We start from the raw sequence: 21,716 nt of genomic DNA, 5'->3' as shown, positions 1-21,716 counted from the left end.
TAAATAAAATAATTAATGTTCAAGAGAACATTTTGACAAAAAATTTAATGTAATAGAGAGATGCACACACCACATTACTGAAGTTTTTTACGGAAATGCATAAAAAATCATTATTACGCTGGATTCTTACAGGTAAAATAAAGCTGAAGGCATAACTGTTTCATTTTAGGTTAGCCTTTAATAATATGGGAGGATCAATTTGTAAATTTTATAAATATATATTTTTAAAGAATTTCCACCTTTTCCGGCATTCGTTTCCTTTCCTAAGTAAAATATATCATTTTATGCGTCAATAAAAAGAAAACAGTTCAGAGATTGTTTTCAAATCCTCGTCACATCAACTATTTGTTAGTACAAAATGATTTGCAATCGAAAAAAATTTATTCGTATTACAATATGCATGCAGTTTAAGACCATGGCAACTGCTGGGAGAAAACACGGCTAAGAATTTAAAAGCAAAGAAAAGTCCACAAAAATTCATATCTTTATTAATTTTGTGGACTTTTCTTTGCTTTTAAATTCTTAGTTAATTTGCGATTTAAGCAAACAAGTGATATAAATTCATTAAAACACGGCTTCTATGTGTGAGAAAGTGTTTGCCGGTCAGTGGGCACTGTCATGACCATGTGTTACCCACTCAATGATCGGTCTTCGACTGAACTCAGCCAACAGTGCAAGGTAGGAAAACAACCTCACATGAATTAATTACCAACAAAGAATGAAAAAAGTGAATTAAACGAAGTGTATTTGATTCAAGTTAACCCATATGTCCGGCATTGCATGTGGCACATTCAGTTGTACAATGGCGTCAAGAAGCTTGTTGTTCTGAATAATTCTTTGAAAACTAAGATAATTTTAAGAATTACAAGGCAAGTAGCGCTCTCTGGAGGATGGTACGTGAATCTCAACGAGATTGCAAGTAAGTTGGACCGAGCATATTTACAACCGCTTGAGCATGTTTCCTAGTACGAGACTACCATTAAAGTTAAGTCATCTGCACTGTAGATATTCATGAATTATTCATACCGATGTATTAATAAATGAGGGCCAATTAAGAAATAAAAAACAGACGTATCGGACTTATTAATTCTCAATACCGTGAATACGTTCAAAAAATTGAATTACATTTTATTTATTATCATTTTGGTTATTTAAATAATATATTTTAAAATCACAATCGAAGCAACCGCTAACGGTCCCATTCACTGCCTGAAAACCAAAGTCTAACTGATCAGAAAACACGTGGGCTACAATACTTTGTAACAGCAGGCAGCTGAGCCTTGACTTGGTAAGCGATTGCTTATCTTGTGTAAAAAATAAAAGAGCACAATAAACGCGTACCTTACGCTGCATACGGACCTTGGAAGTGATTATACTCCAAGCTCTCCGTGTTGGTTTTATGAATGAATGCCAATTCTGTAAAAATTACAGACATTGACCATATTTAAGTGTTCTATTTGGTGATTAAGCTTTTTTAAATGCTCCTAATTCCAAGTTGCAGGCATTTCATCATCGGACTGGAAACCGAAAAAATATATATTTTCACCAGATCATGCCTCGATCAGAGTTTCAAAATGTGTGGTTTTCGGGTGGTTTTTGCATTTCTATAGTCAGCATTAAGAATTAGATATATACAAAAAGCAAAAAATTTCATTCATTACCCCACTCTCATTTTTTAATAACCGATTACTGCTTTACCGTCGAGGAATATCCAGATCGAACTCAGAAAATTTCCAAGTCAAAGCCTTGCAAAACTCAGAGTTTTTTCTGAAAAATTATATCAAGCGATTTTTGTTACCATTCACGTCCTATGCTCCCAAACACGGCACCAAACAAATGCTAAACCCTAGGTATTTGATTTCCTTGCGATTTGCTCAGTGAGATTCTGTCTGACTTGAAAGAGATAATTAGCTCAAGCCGATGCATTTGCGTTTTAGATTAGCTCGAATTTGACGTTTTGCTCAATTCCTTTAATCGTTTCTTATGTTAATAAAATAAGTTATTTCCTTGAGAAAAACTTAGCAGCCCTATTGTAACAAAATAATTTAATAAAGAGCTCCCCATTTGAATATTATCAATCCCATAGGCTAGTTAGGTTGGTGAAGAAAGTCTGTGACAGCTATGGCCTATGAACGGGGCTGAATTACCTTAAAGATTCAGCAGAAAAATTGCTTGAATTTTTTTATACTTTATTCGTTATGAGAATCTCACAATTTTCTTGTTGTTTCAAAATCAATTTTTCAGATCCATGAAGTAAAGTCTGTTCAGTAAAGAAGTAAATTAATTAATTATGACATGCAAACCCGACTATCATTACATCAAACCCGACTTCTCGAAAGTAAATGTAAGTATCCAATTAATTTAAGTAACAGATTAAAAAATTATGCAGATGGCATTGTTAATGACAGGATGTTTTTTGATCATTCTCATACGGAGTACCATTTTGATGCTCGTTAAATGATATTTTCATCGTATTTTTAGGTCAGATACACTACAGTCAATAACATAATAATTGACAGCTTATACCAGTTTGTAGTGAATATGTATAACATGAAGTTGAACACGAGCGTGATGAGATGCTACACAACATCTCGTCACCGAATGCCTTGAGTTTGTTATGGTTTACGCCTGATTAGTGGATCGTTAAACAGAAAGTGAATGTAACTTTAGTGATTACCGGAATTCAATTTTCAAGGTGAAAAGTAGGCGCGAAAATACATAATTCTTTACAGGCTCGAAAACAGTTTTTGAGGGAGTGAGCAGAGAAGGCTCATTTCCTATGTACACATTTTTCTATGTACTCATTTCCGAGAGGGCTCATTTATTATTTTCTCAATATTTTTTTCAGACGTTTTTTTCTTAACTACGATAGTTAAGTTTCAAAAGTATTGACTTGATTCGGGACGACGAAACTTGGAATAACGGGATTCTCATATTACAAAGATAATCTATACTAGCCTAGACCAAACTAACCAGATATATATATACAATGCCCAGTCAAATGAGCTCCGTGTCATCTAGACAAATGTTCGAACAAGACCTCCATGCATGACATTAACCAGATAATTGAACCAATACAACTCCCAGAGTCTCGTTATAAACTGCCATGGAACTCCTTTTGGTGGCTCAGCATTGATCTCACAGTGGCCATACAATCTCATCATTAAGACTCTAGAAAATAAAATCATTTCGTTTGCAAATTAGCCTCTGGTAATGAGACACAATTATGTGTCTCATTACCCTACACAATGGTAAATGAGACACAATTAGGGTGCTTTTCGAGGATGGTACGAGAATCTTCATTGATATTTTTTTGTTCTCATATCTAAGTGATTCAAAATACATTGTGATGCAATGACTAACTTGTTAATTATTGACGGTCATGACCCTAGGTGACGCAAGAAGATTTACTGAAAATAAGATTTTCTAAATAAAAATTTCAATGGCTTTGCCAATGCTGAAATTCACAGAATATACGAATAGGAATTCGACACCTAATTTCTCCGTTTAAAACTTCACAAATTTTGGCAGCATCGGCTCGGTGTTCCCTAACAATGTTAGTTTCAGGTTCCCTTAGAGAGATGAATGTTCATTGGGTCCATAAATGGAGTGAAGAACCGATACGGTATTCTTGAGGATCAGTATTGCCCGAAATGTTTTATTTCGAGAACATGCGGTGATGACTCAAAATTAACTTCTCATGCTTACTAGTTTTACGTCTAATTTATAGCCGTTGAATGTTGTTCCAATGAATTTATCTTACTTTATGGAGTAGTGGAGGTTGATATACGAACAATATTACTCATGTTCTGCAATAAACAATATCAACGGTAATCCTAATTGCAATCTCCTACAATAACGATGGCGCTAACAATAAATTGATCACTTCTTCCTTTGTATTAGAGCCCTATATAGATTCTCCGTAATCTGTGCTAAGTATGAAAAGTAAGGAATCTTATATCACTGTTAACAGTCAGCAAGCGGATCTCATTAAAGAGTAAGATTTCAGTAATTCGGAATTAATAAGGTCGCCAAGCAACCATTTTTACGAGGTTCTGAATGTCATCGGGCAACGTGATTAGAACATGCTTACACAAATTATAATTTGCTAATTATGTTGGAAAATATATAAACATTTTTAGCGTCGATGCCTAATCTTTAGTCTGAGATTCTAGAGGATGACCTAAAATTTTTAGCGGAAAAAATTACAGATTTGTTTTATTCTGTCTTAATATCTCAAGGATATTACTGAAAATACGCATCATATTCTGGCGAATATGTTTGTTTTTGGTTGTAATTATGGATGGCGTTCAAAATTTAAGTCTGCGTTTTGAAGACCGTTTTCAGTCTGCTGTTTGGAAACAACTCCGTCGATGTCATCCATATATTCTATATTATTATTAAATGGTTGACAATGACCATATTTTTTGTCATCGAAACATTGCGTAGTTTCTACTTATGGCAGTCTTTTTTGCTCGATGATTTTCGGTGGTATTTTTCTGGTTCAAATTTGGTCACAGTAGATGTACGCGTTCCGACTCTTCATTCATTTATTTTGGAAATCTTACCTTGTTTTTGAACGTTTTAATAGTAGTTCCTATTTATTTATTTTCATCGCAATCTTGTCAAGACTCCAGCAAATAAAAACTCAACAATTATGTTATAATTTTAAACTTGGATTAAAATTCAATTGACCACAATGTGAAGAGTAAGAATTTTTTCTTATTGGGAGTAGGAAGTGAATTTAATTTATATTTCTCAGTTGAAACAAAACAGTGTAAATTTTGTTTTCAGGTATTGAAAATCATTCAGTGACATGGATGCTAAATTCACAGTTCAGATCCTAAAGAGAAAGTCACAATTGTGCCAGTCATCCTAGCCTGCCATGCTCGTCTCTAATGACGTTTCAGCTGTCGGCAACCCAAGCTTCAGCGTACAAATTATGGCCAGTGTAGAGGATCCGATGCTCAATTCGGGGCCGTGGGGGCAAAGATTGAACTAATTTATGTTTATGATCACACGGTAGTGCTTGTTTATTTATTACAAGCTGTGGCCCACGACACGCGGGGGATCGTGCGTAGCGCCCCGAGGAGTCACGTCATGTGGGGTATCCGTGCAACACGTGGGCCGCTGCGCCTATAAAAGCACGGGACCTGCCTGCGTCGTTCCACTTCTGCAGTAGCGCTGGTGACGGTGACGCGGTCTTCAACACCTCCTCCTCATCCTACTCCTCACTCACCTGTTACTTCCAACTTCTCACTTTTGCACCCTTTCAAAAAGTAAGTACAATTCTGGCTGAGTGTTAGACGTTATGAGATATTTAAATGTTCGGTTCGTTAACCGTAGACTTTTAGAATTTTCGAGCATTGTAACGATGTCCTACTGACTGTTAAAAAATAGTAATTGTTCAACGGAATATCGTAATTGAATTTCACGCAACTACGACTGAAAAAATAACAACAAAATGTTATAAAAATTTCTACCATTAAAAGGTATTTAACTGCAAAACGCGTTAAAAACTTTCTTATATACGTTGAGACTTTTAATTAAAAGTTTATATATATTCCGAAATTTTCATTCCTTTCCGTGAAATGATGATACGGCTGCGTTACTTTTTGCGTTATGGTAAAACTTTAGAAAACGGTGTTTTGCTTTGAAATATCCTATGGGGAAATTTGGAGGAACTTCAAATGTTTTATGGAGAATAATTAATTTGTCCCAAAATTGCCAAAATATCATGTAATTCCCAAACAACATGTGGAAACTTGCAAATTTTAGCAAGTTTCAATTAAAAAATATTTAACCTAAATATTAGGTTAAAAAAAGTCAATTAAAAATATTTAACCTAAATATTTTTCTCCAGAACAAAGTCGCAAATTCTTAAAAAAAAAGTTCCTTCTGCAAAAAAAATGTTAGCAAGCTACCTGGAGATTTTTTGCCAAGGCGGACAGGCTTTCAATTCAGCAGCAATCATTATAAACTTTGTACAATCGTTGGTTACAGGAAAACAAAGGCTTAATTAGTTTCATTCAAGTTTTTACAAACTTCGAAGTATTGCTCAAATTTTTTTGGGCATGTTTCGTAATGATTTTTAGTCCATGTATTCTGCAACGCGTTTTTTTTAAAGTTCGTTATTGTTTTGAAATTTTCAAATACTGTGAGCATTCTATTCTAAATTAAATTTTAAAACCCAAGCCGAATAATCTTGGTCTGATATCTTGGTGACATCATACATCTGCTTTGAAAACCTGGACTTATGACCTCATTTCGTTAGAAGTTTTTTATGTACGCGCGAGTAATTAGAAACGCGGAGAAGCTCTACATCGTAAACAACTTTCACATTACTAATGATATTATTATCACAGTGAAAGAGTTTCAAAGTCAAAACCACTCTTTATGAAGAAATTTGAACGTTTTTGAGCTACTAAACTAACTTTCAAAAATTTCAAAAATTTATAAAATTAACGTATGAATAACTCGTGTGTGTATTTTTTTTAAAGGCTTGGACTCATTTGATACATAAGGCCACCATACACAAAAGTATTATAGCCTCCTTGCTTCAATCGAACTATATTGAATGAGAAGGATTTGATTTAGGATGTAAAAATCATCTTAGACCAATCTTATGTCATCCAGATTTCATCGCAAAGAATAAAGAAGAAATTTGATAACAGGATTCAAAAGTTATAGTTGAACATTTTAACTAAACGTCCTTTTCTCGATATATTTTTTGCGTTTTCTCGTCATCGCAAACTAGTTACACGAATTTAAAGTGATGCACCAATATGGTGCATTGATGACGCCTCCGTTGATGAAAATAAATAAAGTTAATACACCGATTGGTCTCCATTGATATTCCATGAAGTAGTATCCAGTAGAATTCGGTTAAAATTTGGTAGGTTTATCGTTTTTTCGTTGGGGCATTATATCGTTAAGATAGTTTGCATTACTATAGGAACGCTCATTGTTACATTCTGTTGCTGTCGAAGCCTTTGCCACCGTTCGCATAGGAATCGGCGTAATAATATTTGAATTGTTTTTGAGAAGTATTGTTCAGTCTATGATAACCATGGAAATAATCTATGAGTAACTGAGAGTGAGTTCATTTGACGTGTTGGCAGAGGCGAACCCCAGTGACGTCACGGATGATTATTATGCCTATGGAACGCTTGATGCCATTTGCCTTACTGGGAATCTAATTCCTAAGAGCAAAACAATAGCGTTTGGTGTGGCAGATGAAATCTTTAATCAAAATACCAATTAGTACGTAATGTAAATTGATAGAAAGAATCCCATGCATAAAGGAAAAACCAAGGCTTTGCCTACATTAAGCTGAAGTTAAGGTTGAGTTGAATGCCAGTACCAGCCCGAGTATTTTGAACAAATGTTTCGGTCTTCATGAATGCTACATTTTAAAGTCAAGTTTCACTATTACAGAAATCTTAACAGATATTTTTTCAACACTGTGTCCTAAAATTCATTCAGATCAATATTTTCATGTTGACTAACATGGTACAACAAAGATTAACATGCAATAATAAATGATCCTAAAATTTAACAAGTATGAACTTATGACAACTTGTGTAGAGTGAAATTCCAACTAAATTTATATTGCAGGACAGATGGAACTCTTGGAATTTGCAATTTCCAATTGACCTTTAGCAACTTTTTGGCAATAATCTGGCTGCGAATACCAAATATTTTCAGTGCAGCTCAAATTAGTTATAGTAATAAACACCATTTCAGGAAAAATCCTTGAAGGTGTTGCGGGGGCAAGTAATTTAGAATATTCCCACCAAAACAAAAAATAAAAAAATTTTCTCAATTCCTGATGAAAATTCTAACAGCTTCTCTTCTTTAGTTGGGTCAGATGAGAGAGCTATTCATTCACGATTTGCAGCCGTAGATTTTTCTTTAGTTGGTACGTTCCGAAAAAAACAGCATTCTTCCTGATTCATCACAGCGTCGAGATTGAAACTTTCCTCAGAATAAAAATTCTCTCCCGTCTACATGTGTCAATGCATAATTTTTTCTCCTCTGCTAAAATTTTTCAGATCAACGATTGCTCGCCGAGAAAATATTCTCTGATCAGAAATTGACAAATGACTGAGATTTTTTGCCAATTTCGGATGGTGGAACTTGAAAACTAACTGATGGATCTGCTAGCAAATTGTTATTTATTATCTCATGAGCAAATTCTGCAATTTTCACCCTTGGTTTAGCTTGCAGTACAATTTATGCTCTTTTGCATATATTCGTTCGAAAATTCATTTGAATAACTACAAATTTTCTCCAACTGCAATTGGAAGTGACTGTGAGATTTTACGGGCTCTAAATTATCATATTATTAATTTTAACAAACATCAAGAAATTAAATAATTAAGATAACTTTATAAATAAGTGGTATGGCCTTCATACAGATTTTTAATCAATCTATGACATCGAGGTTCTTGTTTTAAATTCTGACTGTTCAAAATTCTAAAAAACTTAGAATTTTATGTTATTTTTGATACTCTTCTTAAAATCAAACCGTGACTTCGAAAAAAATGTCGCGGAAAAATAGTACAATGATATATAGTATAAAACATATGTATACCATTATATTTAAAAGTATCTTATATTTAAATTAAACAAGACAAATATATTTTTCTATGCAATAGATTTTACACAACAAACTGAAACGGGAAAGAATCCGACTATCGAATCATATTCCAACAGGTTAAAAATCTGCGCATTCAACGTTATGAATCATCCCTCATTCCATTTAGAAAGACTGGCAAAAAAGGCAAATGACAAACCATTGTAAAATTATAAGAAAGATTTTTGTACTATTTCCATTATCAACGCGCTACGAGAAGTAAAGAAGCAGAGGCATCGACGCGATAGCCTCCCATTCGAGCACAGGTAATCCTAAACCCATACAAGCAGCTATCGATCTCTAGAACTGACCTGCGATCTACGGCTGCTGCCGCCATCACAAGGCGAAAAATTATATGTTTTACGATGTAATTAATGAGCTTTGAGTCGTTTTATAAATATATATTATTTACCATTTACTGTAGATAACTGTTGATAAAAATTATTGATGATAAAGCTTGTCAAAAAAATTAATCTTTTGTATCCAGAATTTTACGCTGGAGGCGCTCGTGAGGTAAGTACAATTTCTCAATAAACTCCAGATGAACGATCTAATGCGCTCCAAGTTGGAAGCAACTTCAGACATGCTTCCTTCAGCAGTCCATTGGGTTTCTCCAAGTTGCTGTATTAGGATTCTTTGGTAATGATTTAAACTAAAATTTTTAGCACTTCTGCTATGAATTTGAGTTTATTTATGACTCACTGCATTGCCTCTGGCTTGCAATAGTCCAAATGCAATGGAAAATCAGATAATCGGTGAAATAAAATTCCATAAAATTAAAAGCTGCAAGAAACGAAAAGTATGTTTATTTTGTCGAGACATATATTATCGTTATTTTGTCTAGTTATCGAGACATATTTAAAGGTGTATAGTGTATACTTTATTGGAGAAACGATATGTCTTCTACTTTTTAATAAATATATAGACACATCTTTAACAACACTTGCTATTAAGAACGTTTCACATCCAAAAAAGGACAAACGTAGTTTTAACTATTATTTACGGTAACTAACAAATAATTCGTTTATTAAGTGAAAAATTTAACTTCGAGTTGCAAATCAGTTTACACAGAAACACTACCGCGCTGCTATATCTTTTCAAAAATTGTCTCTCCGAACTCCTTTATCTCTTTATCAACAAATTTTATTGTAAATACAAAGCATCACATAGAATCCATTTCCAATTGCGGAAATTTACTCATTGGGAAAAAAATTATATACTGTATGTCCAATGTCCATCTGTTCATAGTGCAGCCTAAAATTAAAGGTGACATTTTTGTCCATTTTGACGAATGATCTTCATACGCATATAAAAGCAAAACTTTTGAAAGGAGACGAACTTTTCTCGCCATTTCGTGAGGCGACAAAATTTTTCTCGCCAATTTGAAAGGCGACATTTATGTATAGCTGGACTCAAAAGGGACATATTAGGTTCACCTGATTAACTGCGGCTGCAGCTATTGCATGCAAATGTCTAGTGTCTTCAAATGATTCTGATATCTTAATGTTTATGCCCCACGATGCCTCCACACTCAACAGCCTTATTCGTATTCCATATATTAAATCTACATGAATACAAAGTCTTAATACATTCCTATGAATGCGACCAATTATTCGTAGAGCTACTGCAAGTTATTTAATATTAAATATGGCTTCTTTAGTGTACTCAAATATGTATTCCCAAACCCCGTCACAAAAATTATTATTTTAGCTATTGTGGTCAACCTTAACCGATCAAAAATTATTGAATACTAATTTTAAAAGTATTGGAATTATATTTATTTTCTGCCGATGAATCTATTTTTCCACGTTGAAGAAGAAATAAAATTTAAAAAACTTTAGAAATATACCGTATACGTTTTGCTGATTTTTTGGTTAAGAAGAAACTGATTAAACATCCTAAAGGAAGGGAGTATAATGGGAAAGCTTTTATAAGGGAGCTCGCTGGTTTCTATCCAGTGGATATCTTGTTTTCTTTCGCCTAATTTATTCATGAGCTTTAATTAGGAAGAGAATTTGAAACAGTAAAAAGCAAGCACATGCAGAACACTTCGGGTCTATCAACTCTGCTTAACCAACCTCTGAAGCTTTGATACCAAGAATTCCATGTCATGCTATTGTTACGATGATTTTAGCAATAATTCGAATAATTTTCCATTCCCAAAAAAATGAACGTAATATTTGTACAAGCCCATTCAGTAGTTAAAACAGGGCAAAAATTCACCCTTCGTCGTTTTATTTGAAACATAACAGAGTAATAGTCACGTTTTACGGGAAATTTGGTGCCAACTGATGACATTTGCCCATATTTACATTAAAATAGGATTCGGTGTTGATAACATATTAGTAATTCTAGATCAAAAGCATTTCCATACAAGCCACGAATATCCCCAAGTGCCAATGAAATAAGAAGCAGATTATTTATGAAATCGCCGTGAGCTTTCGAATTCTGCAATGCAGTCTTGTCTTGGGATCGATGATTCGCGATCAATTGAGGAGTCCGGTTCGTGGGCTAACCAAAGGTTAATCATGACTAAGTAAGGTCGGTAAAGGTTTAGGGGGCTTTTGACGCAGCGAAGTACGAATGACGCATCTCTTATTGGCAGTTGTTACAAGGCTTAATAACAAATTCAACAACTTTGTATTTTAACCGTTGAACGCTAATGACTACAGAATATCTGTGATCGGTTAAAAAAATAAATGAAATTAGCTAAATATATATTTATTATAAGCAATACATTTTCGAAAAATTTCCATTCATTGTCACTATATATCGTTCTTACTGTACTGGGCGGTTCTCTTACTGGTTCGAAAAAATAGAGGCCGCTCAATAAAAAAAGCAGCATATATATAAAGTATCGCCTGAGAGACGAAACTAAAAAATCAGAAGCATGGCTTGAACTAACGCTTCATAAACTATTGTAGTAAAAATCCTGCATTTTACTGGCAAGCCTCAAATACAATATTAGCGTGAAACAAAATCATGTTTCATGATTTTGGAACTCATTAGAAACTACTTTTTCATTAATAACTTAATAACTGGTGCACTGAGGGCCATCACTTGTCCTAATAAATAAGGACAAGAACTGTTTTAATCGTCAACGTCTTAACTCGGAAATTATGTCAGTACATTCCTTGTGTAAAGTTGACAGGATTGCCAGGGATCCGCGTCGATCGGTAAAAATTAAAATTCATTTAAAGACTCAAGAGTTAACATTTTAATTTTTTTTATTTTTTATGAAAAAATACAGCTCCAATTTTACTCACTTCCTCAAGCGAGTGTTCACTAAATTTAAACGCCGTAAAATCTTCTAATAACGAAGAAGTATTGATCTAGAAATTGATCCAGGAGATATATTTATACGTAATGCATGAATTGCATGAACAATGCATGAAAAATGCATGAACAAGAAACCATTGATGATAAGACTCAGAAAACATTTCTTCTTTCCACGTGGCCGCTTATCCTAACATTATGTATCGTTTCCGTGTTTTGACGATCACATCGACAAGCCTGACGACCTAACGAGCTAAGTTTTCGAACTCTCCCTTCCGTGATCCCATGGCATCTAATTGGCTGCATTCGCTCTCTCGATCTCAATTAAATTTTTCTACGTTGATATACGTTTTACAATACCTTGTCTGAAAACAAAAATAACGAAAATTATCTTCAATGAAAATATTTGAAACAAACTATACGTGCGTAGTCGTCTGCAACAAACTAAACGTGCGTAGTCGTCTGCAATGCTTGTTTCGTAATGTCTGCTCATAGCTACTGCTCATAACATAACAAAGGGCTCAAAATTTTTGAGGTCAATTATTTCCTGATAAAATACTAAATTAGTAAACAAATTTCACTAGCTTTTGTTTCCAATTTAATCGAAATCGACAGTTTCCAATTCGAATTTAATTTCAATTTTTTTAATTCAAATTTAATTTTAATCATCGAACACCATATGACCGAAATAAATCAATGTGCGCATAAGCCATAACCGCATCTGCATAATTTTGTTCGCACATTTGAACCGCATGCCTCGCCTACATATCTTGGGCTTTTATCGAAGAGCGTGGATTATAGAATTATATAAAATGCAAACATTGGTAAATTTCTCGTTTATTTTATCCAGGCTCGTATAAAAGTTTTCTACCTGAACTGTCCGGGGCATTTTTGAGGCGAGGATGAGTTACAGTAATTCCTTTCTGAATTCCAGCAAATCATGAATTTCCCAGTAAATCTCGCTAAAATTCACGCATTTTAAAAGCCTAAAAAATATTAGCCAGGTGAATAGAGGCCACCAAAAATGTTTAGTTTTCATGGAAAATTTTTATGCGTTGATGTTTAGATCCGTCCGATCATTACCTCTAATGTATTGATTTTGGTTTTGGAGGTTTTACCTTGGCTGATTTTAAATGCGAATAGATATTCTTTGGGAGAATTTTGGGGCCAACCCTTGTATTCATCTTCTCCTGCATAAAAGCCTGGAGCAGCGCAACGTTTCCACTGTGCTTTATAGTTATCAACATTAAAATGTGAACGTTTTACAAACATTGAATGTGTTTCAAACGAGTAGTTTCAAATAAGAAACAGATTTTTTAACGCATTTTTGAAAGAAATATCTTAACGATGCCAATAATGACCAATTTTTTAACTCGAAGTGGTAAGTTGGAATCCTGAAAAAAAAACAGGAGTAGGGGTAACGCGGAGTGAATCTCGTATGAAGTCATGAACTTTGCGCATATGAGCTGCCGGTCGAAGTTCCGCGACGCTGCGAGCGTTCCTCGCTAGCACTTGCATCCGTCGGATTTTTCTCCTCACTCTAAGCAAACTCAGAGGCACCGGCCAAGCTTGTGTTTTGCTAAAAAAATTAGCACTGCTAGGTTCAATGAGCCACTCACTTTGAAGTATTTTTGAAATTTCGATGTTTCTATCGTTCATTCGTAGCTGACAGCCTAACTTTGCAATAATGATGCTCCAAAAAACTTTGAATTCATATCGTTGTCAAAAAATGCAAAAAAATTATCTCCGGTAAATTTGTAAAAAATATAACTCAGTACTCACTGCAGTGAGTGACAGAGAGCGCATTTTCTCGTCGACGAAAACTTGAGGTCACGGACGGACGGACAGACAGACAGACAGACAGACGGACATGGCGAGCTCAATAGTGCATTTTTTTCCATAAATGAGAAAATGCGCTAAAAAGAGATTGTGCATCTATGTCTGCATAAATCTTTCAATATATTCCCCGAAAGGGCAGCTAAATCTCCTCATGCCCCGGCCTAGCTGAACCTGTACCGTCTTGCTTAATTCTTGTAACTTTAATTTTTATCCTGCAACTCGATAGTTCGTGTTTGGTGCTCAAGTATTCCATCTGCCCACCACGCCATTTTTGTGGCTCCCCGAAAAGCTGTCACATTCTAGGAAGCCGTCGCCCACACGGCAGCCGATAATAAAAGCGATTGATCAATTGACTTCATCAGGTTATACGTGCTACACCCCCTGCAGCGTGGGGGCATAACCGACACGCAGAAAGCCTTCCCTCCGATAAATCCCATGCACTTTCGGTGCCAGATTTTTACGCTGGCTTCATTCTGATTTAATTACCTGATCAGATGATATTAGATGACACATATTATGACATTCATTCGTCACATTTTTAGGCTGTTGAATAAGGTGATGATGTAGCGAGATGATATGCTATGTTCCGGGCTTCTGTCCTTGGGCCACTTGCGCGGATAATAAAAAAATTACTGGCAAAAATATTAGAGGAAATGTATATATACAAATTTCAGATAATTTTGAGAAATATCCGCAGGTCTTGGAAATTATTCATATTAGCATACATCAATAATTCGTCTAATAGCTTGTCATTGTGAGACGGTCAGACGTGATGAAACTCAAACCACTGAAGGGCATGAGGCGGCCAAATTCTCAACCGTTATACAACTTCTAGATTACTATTTTTGCTCCCTGTTCCAATTTCTAAATTCATTTTTTAAATTTCATGTGCGCATCTAATTAAAAAATTAGCGAGTAGCCCTGATATCATGATCACTACTTTTCGATGGTTACGGACAATTAAATTGTATTTAAAGCGAGCTGCTATAAACATGATGTGGTGTCATTCCATGCGTCGCATAAAGGTTTGTACGATAATATATTTGAGTTGCTTTTACAGTGAATTTGTTTTTACGAATGATTTCGGATAATGAACTTAAGTTGTTACGCAGACTTTACGAAAACGGACTTGATTTGTTTTCATAGTGATGTTCTTACCGTATGCAGACTTTACGATATAGAACTTATATATATATAAGTTTTTTTTCAACAGTGACGTTCATACTGTTCGCACACTTTACGATAGTGACCTTAATTAAGTTGTTGTTACAGCGATGGTCTTAAGCCAATTCAGTGGGGTCCATCAACGCGCGGGCCTGTAATGGATGAAACGAGCTAATAAGACAATACTAATTAACTAATTGATCAGATTTAAAGCTCGATCCTGTTAGTTCTTTCCAGTGCTCTCGGCGATCAGAATGAATGTCCAGCAGGGACCTGATTCAATGTAGCTCATCTAATGACTGGCCTTTCAATCTGTGTGTTCGGTACGGTTTCTAAAGGCCCAGGCATGACGGTATAGGCTCTTTATTTTTAGAGAAATTATTCAGACGCGGAGTATTTCTCTAAAAGTTACACTTTTCCTTCAATTGATTTGTTGGTTATTTAATCAGAAAATGAAAAGTCGTGTCATATTTTGGCATATTTTTGGCTTGTGATACTCGTGCAATTTTTACGGAAGTTTGATCAGGCGGAACGAGATAAGGTCACCGCAAATGAATATATCATTAGAGTGTTTAGAGACAAACTTAGGGAAACTGACATCGTTGAAAAATAGCCGAAGTAAAATTTTAATTAAAATGTCGTCGTTAAACTTCATGGTTGAAAATTCTACGAATCTGGCCAACGAAGATTCGCTATTATTATTCAATCGAATACTTCTTACGTATCATCTGTGAAAGTTAGTGCGCGCGTTTGTTTGAGTGTTTGATGGCCTGACAGAGTCAGCTATATGAGTAAGTATCCACAATACCTAACATACCGCGGTTATAGAATATATATCTAACATTTCATTTCCAGTTCCATCGTGAATCCGCTAGAGAGTGGATGGATGCAACAGCTGGAGAGTAGATGGAGTTGGATGCAACAGCTAAAGAGTAGATGGAGCTGGATGCAACAGCTATAGAGTAGATGGAGCTGGATGCAACAGCTAGAGAGTGGATGGGGATGCAACAGCTAGAGAGTGGATGGAGTTGGATGCAGCAGCTAGAAAGTAGATGAAGTTGGATGCAACAGCTGGAGAGTAGATGGAGCTGGATGCAATAGCTAGAGAGTGGATGGAGTTGGATGCAACAGCTAGAGAGTAGATGGAGTTGGATGCAACAGCTAGAGAGTGGATGGAGTTGGATGCAACAGCTAGAGAGTGGATGTAATTGGATGCAACAGCTGGAGAGTAGATTGAGCTGGATGCAACAGCTAGAGAATGGATGGAGTTGGATGCAACAGCTAGAGAATGGATGAAATTGGATGCAACAGCTAGAGAGTAGATGGAGCTAGATGCAACAGCTAGATAGTGGATGGAGTTGGATGCAACCGCTAGAGAGTGGATGGAGTTGGATGCAACAGCTAGAGAGTAGATGGAGCTGGATGCAACAGCTAGCGAGTGGATGGAGTTGGATGCAACAGCTAAAGAGTAGATGGAGCTGGATGCAACAGCTAGAGAGTAGATGGAGCTGAATGCAACAGCTAGAGAGTGGATGGAGTTGGATGCAACAGCTAGAGAGTGGATGGAGTTGGATGCAGCAGCTAGAAAGTAGATGAAGTTGGATGCAACAGCTGGAGAGTAGATGGAGCTGGATGCAATAGCTAGAGAGTGGATGGAGTTGGATGCAACAGCTAGAGAGTGGATGGAGTTGGATGTAGCAGCTAGAGAGTGGATGGAATTGGATGCAACAGCTAGAGAGTAGATGGAGCTGGATGCAACAGCTAGAGAGTGGATGGAGTTGGATGCAACAGCTAGAGAGTGGATGGAGTTGGATGTAGCAGATAGAGAGTGGATGGAGTTGGATGTAACCATAAAATTTTGTTATACTAGTAGAAGTTAAAAGTAAATTTAATTATTTAATTATATTTAATTATATAATTTTAATTTAATTTAATTATTTAATTATATAATTGTAATTGAAAATCATTCTAAATTTTGAAATGATACGGAAATGGAAACTAAACCATTTTCAAACAGATAAATTTAAAAAGGAAAACGGACAGGTATCATCTATACATGTATTAAAAATGAGGGTGTGTTTTATAAATTTATTCGATAAATACTGTACGCAGCTTGACCATAAATTAATTTCTGTGCAATTAAAAACGACCTTCGTAAATCCGTTCTCACCGAAGTATTCATTTAAAAACATCATATCTCGTTGTGGGGTCGGGACCTAGTTAAGCTAAGCAAAGGTTCAAGCCATGGCCATTGGCCAGCGATCCATCAGAGAGACCACGCACTCTGTTGGCCGTAGGTAAGCAACGCACCGACCACAAACAGTGCGTGAAGTCATCAATTTATTACGCATCAGAAAAACAAAAACTTTAAACTTCGACCCAGTTTCTGTAGCAAGGACTGGTCCCAAACGGCTAGTTTAAACTAAGGGAAGCAAATACAGAATACATATGAATTAAATTGTATTTCATGGCACGATCGAGGACGAAACCTGTTATTGTTCTCGAAGCAGGTACAATCTTATTTCGATTGGCAGAGAAAAACAACGATGTTATGTTCCACATAGTTCTATGAATATTTCCTTCTTATTTTACTTGTGATAGTAACTACACGTATAGTAAAACTTCTGTTTAAAATGTGAAAACCGACAACATATGTAGAGCCTATCGTTGTCGCATAACGTTAATAAGACGACATGTTGTGTCACGTTAGCGATATTGCAACATACGGAACATGTGCTTCAAAATGGTCTTTGCATTGTGGCTGGACGAGAGAGCTATCCAATCACGCCTTGGACAGCTCATTTACCTCACCACCAGAATGCCGGGTTATGTGTTTGAATTGTTCGGATTGGTATCTGAGGTAATTATGTGTTCTCAATAGGTTATGATACTGTGCTGTAGCTCGAAGAGTTGAATAAATGTTTTGTAATGTAAGTAAGTCAGGAAAATTTGTTATTTACTCTTACACAGATGTTATAAAATTTTATTGCTTGTCAGTTGCGTGAATTCCTCATGATCCCCTTCCAAACTGACTATCGATCATCTGACGCTGAATTTTATGTTACAATTTATATAAATTTATATACGTATGATATATTATGTTATAATGTATATAGCAAAATATTCATTCAAAATTATAGGGATATTATATAAAATCTCGATGCTATAAATGAATAGTTCATTGTGCGTCCACGCATTTCGTCGTCGTTCCCCGCCTCCATAGCGCCAGTGCCTCATCTTATGCTGCCCACGAAAGTGCGGCGCTCAGATGCAGACAAGTCCTGAACACGCAACTTGCCGTGTAGGTGAAGTTTGCGCGCTTACTTAACTTTGTTAGCCCTGGCATTGGTTACTGCTAGTTACTGTAGGTGTGAGATCCTGGGGACTATGCAGTATTGTTATACAAAAGCAAAAATGAACAAAACATAAACATAAACTGTCTCGATGTATGGAAAACAGACTTTACTCAAAATTACCTGTATAAAGTAGTTCGATGTTGAACTCACAGGCTTCCCTGTCGAGATATTCCTCATTTGTGTTCTGTTCTTTGTCTCTGACTATCATTCTGTTCAATTATATTTCAGATAAAGCTGCTTATTCGTATTCCTTACTGGTTTCTTAAGTTAAAATTAGGCTGCATTTTCAGGGCAGAGCTATGATTTACGTAATCGAACCTCCTTCAGTCGCCGTCGATTTTGCCGTTCAATATACACGGTGTCCCAAGAAAACGATATTCAACTTTGAATGGCTGTAACTCGAAAAGTAATAAAGTTAAAAAATTTGAAAGGTCAGGATTTGTTCCCTATGTTTTTCTCTATCTCTCCACCAAAAATCAGACAGATCGATGTAGCCATAAGCGTTTGATAGAACTTTCAGTGACATGTGCTAAAATCGTGCTTGCTCAAAGTTTTAGTAAGATCATTTTGCATAATCGTTACGTTGTCTTGACATGTTTTATTTTCGCTGTTTTATTTTTAGCGCATTTTCTCATCTATGAAGAAATGCACTATTGTGCTCGCCGTGTCCGTCGGTCCGTCCGTCCGTCTACCAGTCTGTCTGTCCGTCTGTTTGTCCGTCCGTGACTTCATGTTTTCGTCGACGAGAAAATGCGCTCGTCGACGTATACTGTATACAACAATCTACAGTATACGTATACTCGTACGTATACTCGTACAAATGCGTATACTCGTACAACAGGCTCCATTACTTGAAGACAGATTCTACATCGTTCATCAAGCATCGTTCACGCAACATCGTTCACAAAGCGTCGTTCGCGCAGCATCGTTCACGAAGCATCGTTAGCGCAGCATCGTTCTCGAAGCATCAATCGAGAAGCATCGTTAACGAATGATCGTTCGTGCAGCATCGTTCTCGAAACATCAATCAAGAAGTATCATTACCGAATGATCGTTCGCGCAGCATCGTTCACGAAGAATCGTTTCTGCGGCATCGTTCTCGAAGCATCAGTCAAGAAGCATCGTTCGTGAAGGATCGTTCGTGCAGCATCGTTTGCGAAGAATCGTTTCTGCGGCATCGTTCTCGAAGCATCAGTCAAGAAGCATCGTTCGTGAAGGATCGTTCGTGCAGCATCGTTCGCGCATTATCGTTCACGAAGCATCGTTCGCACATGCAGCATCGTTCGCGTGCCGTAGGCTCATGTCATTACGGCACAACGTAACTTGAAAAGAGATCGCACTGTTGCGGCTTCCGTGCCTAAAGAGTCCCATTCCGTGGGAATTATATTACGTACCCAGTGCAAATCTAATTGTATATTTTGTCTTAAGAAATAGCAACATTTTCTTCTGAATTGAGATTGAACACTTTCTTAAGAATATTTGTTATAATTTTAGGCATTTTATTCCTGAAATATCTTTAATAAATAACATTTATAGTTAGCTATACAAGGGTGATGACAATTCCATATTTTTATATGTATTTCCAATAACATATAACATTTATTTTCAATTTATTCTGAAGAATAAAAACATGTGCGAAGCCTAGACAATATCTGGATTATCGTTGTTCATGATTAGGAAATGTCATAGTGCCTTCATCGTTTCAGATATAAAATCAAGCTATTCTTTATTTATTTCTATTGAAAGGTGTAATTTCTGTTATCATTTTCCGGATACTTTCGTATCATTAATAAATGAACCTTTATAAGAATTCGGCATAAACTGAACGCATTTTCTCACTGATTTGAACCTTGCCTAATCCTATTACTCCGCACATGAAGAACCTTTACGATGCCACGACTGAAATCCGTATAAGAATTCATTCGAAATGAAATTAATTACAGCGAGTATCTCCTACTCACAAATTGAAAAGAAGATGGAAAATTCCAGTCTCGTAATTTGACAGGCAGAGAGTGTGTTCCTGTGTAATAGAGATTAAAGACTGTAGCCGTATATAAATATATATTTATATGTATATATGACTCGTCACAGCATTGCAGATTCTCACGTTTGCAAAACATCTCTTGGATTAGATTGTGAGCTTTAGATGTAGGCTCTTAAACATGATTAACGGATGGAAGGTCATTCATTCACAATGATTTAAATTTTCAAACTTTCTCTTTCAGAAAACTAAAAGATGATGCTGTCTCATAGATTTAAAAACAACCATTTATACGTAGATGCTCACGCCAGCCTGGATTTTCTCGCACATCGAGTTGATTATCCTGTTACAGTCTCTAATGTTGAAACAAAAATACTGGCATTGCAGCCGGTCAAGTTTTGATGGAGTACTGAGGGAGGTTATGCCACGAGTTCTTCTTACCAAGGCGCTTTCCTTGCCCGCATAATTAAATGCTTCTCTCAGTTATGCCTGATAAACAAGTTCCTCGTGAGCTGCAGCAAAGCGTGCTAAGCAACGGTGAGATTATGACTCAGTTTTGATGAAGTCACAATGGATGTACGGCACTAATTATATTTTGGCTCATGTAATGAGGTTGATGTTTATTCAGTTCCAATAATATATAAGTTATATAATTATGTATTTTATGTAGAAAAATCATTACTAATTTCATTTTTGGGTGATTAACACAGTTCCTTTAAGGAATTTCTCAAATTATGTCTAGGGTGAACGCAACCGTCGACGACTGATAATAATTGAACCTCAAAAATGATCCAAGACCAGAAACTTTCCTCAAATTTAGATAAGAGAAAAGGAATAAATGCTGTTGTACTAGAGAAATACAGACCCCATCACCTCGAGGAAGAAGAAAAGACTCCGCGCCTCTCCGAGATCAGGATTTATGAGGGATCGCTTGAGTGCGCGGGTGTGTACGGGGGCGCTGATCCCGACCCTTGCCTTGTCTTCACGTCGCCCTGAGGCATGCCTCTCGATAGCGTCCCCCAAATAATTACGAAATGTAGGAACATTAAAACTGAAGAATTAATATATTGAAATAAAAGCCTGTCATCAACGATATCAACAATAATATGCCTGCATTGACCCTTTCAACCATTAACGAATCTAAAGCTCGTCTAGGCTACCTGATGAGCTTAACAGTAAAGGATTGTGCGTTTGGAAATTAACATACTAGTCAAATTACTGTTTTTGGAATTCAGTATATCAGTTTTGTTGAAACAACTGTGTTCGGTATCAAATATTAATAGTTTTAAGATGAGGATGTTTGAAATTAAATATTAGTAGTGTTAAGGCACGGTTGTTTGGAATTAAATATTAGTAGTGTTAAGGCACGGTTGTTTGGAATTAAATATTAGTAGTGTTAAGACCAGGTTGTTTAGAATTAAATATTAGTAGTGTTGAGACAAGGTGGCTTGGAATTAAATAT

The 21,716-nt window shown here is 36.0% G+C and overlaps 1 protein-coding gene across 1 annotated transcript in view; it reads left to right on the top strand.

Annotated features, from left to right (window-relative positions):
• The first annotated feature begins 5,185 nt into the window (after positions 1-5,185).
• LOC108678822 (allatostatins) overlaps positions 5,186-21,716 on the top strand; it is a 28,928-nt gene continuing 12,397 nt past the window's right edge. Inside the window, exon 1 of the mRNA XM_018167312.2 lies at positions 5,186-5,279. The gene's annotated coding sequence lies outside the window, so the exon portion shown is untranslated. The remainder of the gene's footprint in view (positions 5,280-21,716) is intronic.

The sequence above is a fragment of the Hyalella azteca genome, unplaced genomic scaffold, assembly GCF_000764305.2.
Source record: "Hyalella azteca isolate HAZT.00-mixed unplaced genomic scaffold, Hazt_2.0.2 contig11277, whole genome shotgun sequence".
Lineage (NCBI taxonomy): Eukaryota > Metazoa > Arthropoda > Malacostraca > Amphipoda > Hyalellidae > Hyalella > Hyalella azteca.
This window is presented reverse-complemented; position numbering and strand designations above follow the sequence as displayed.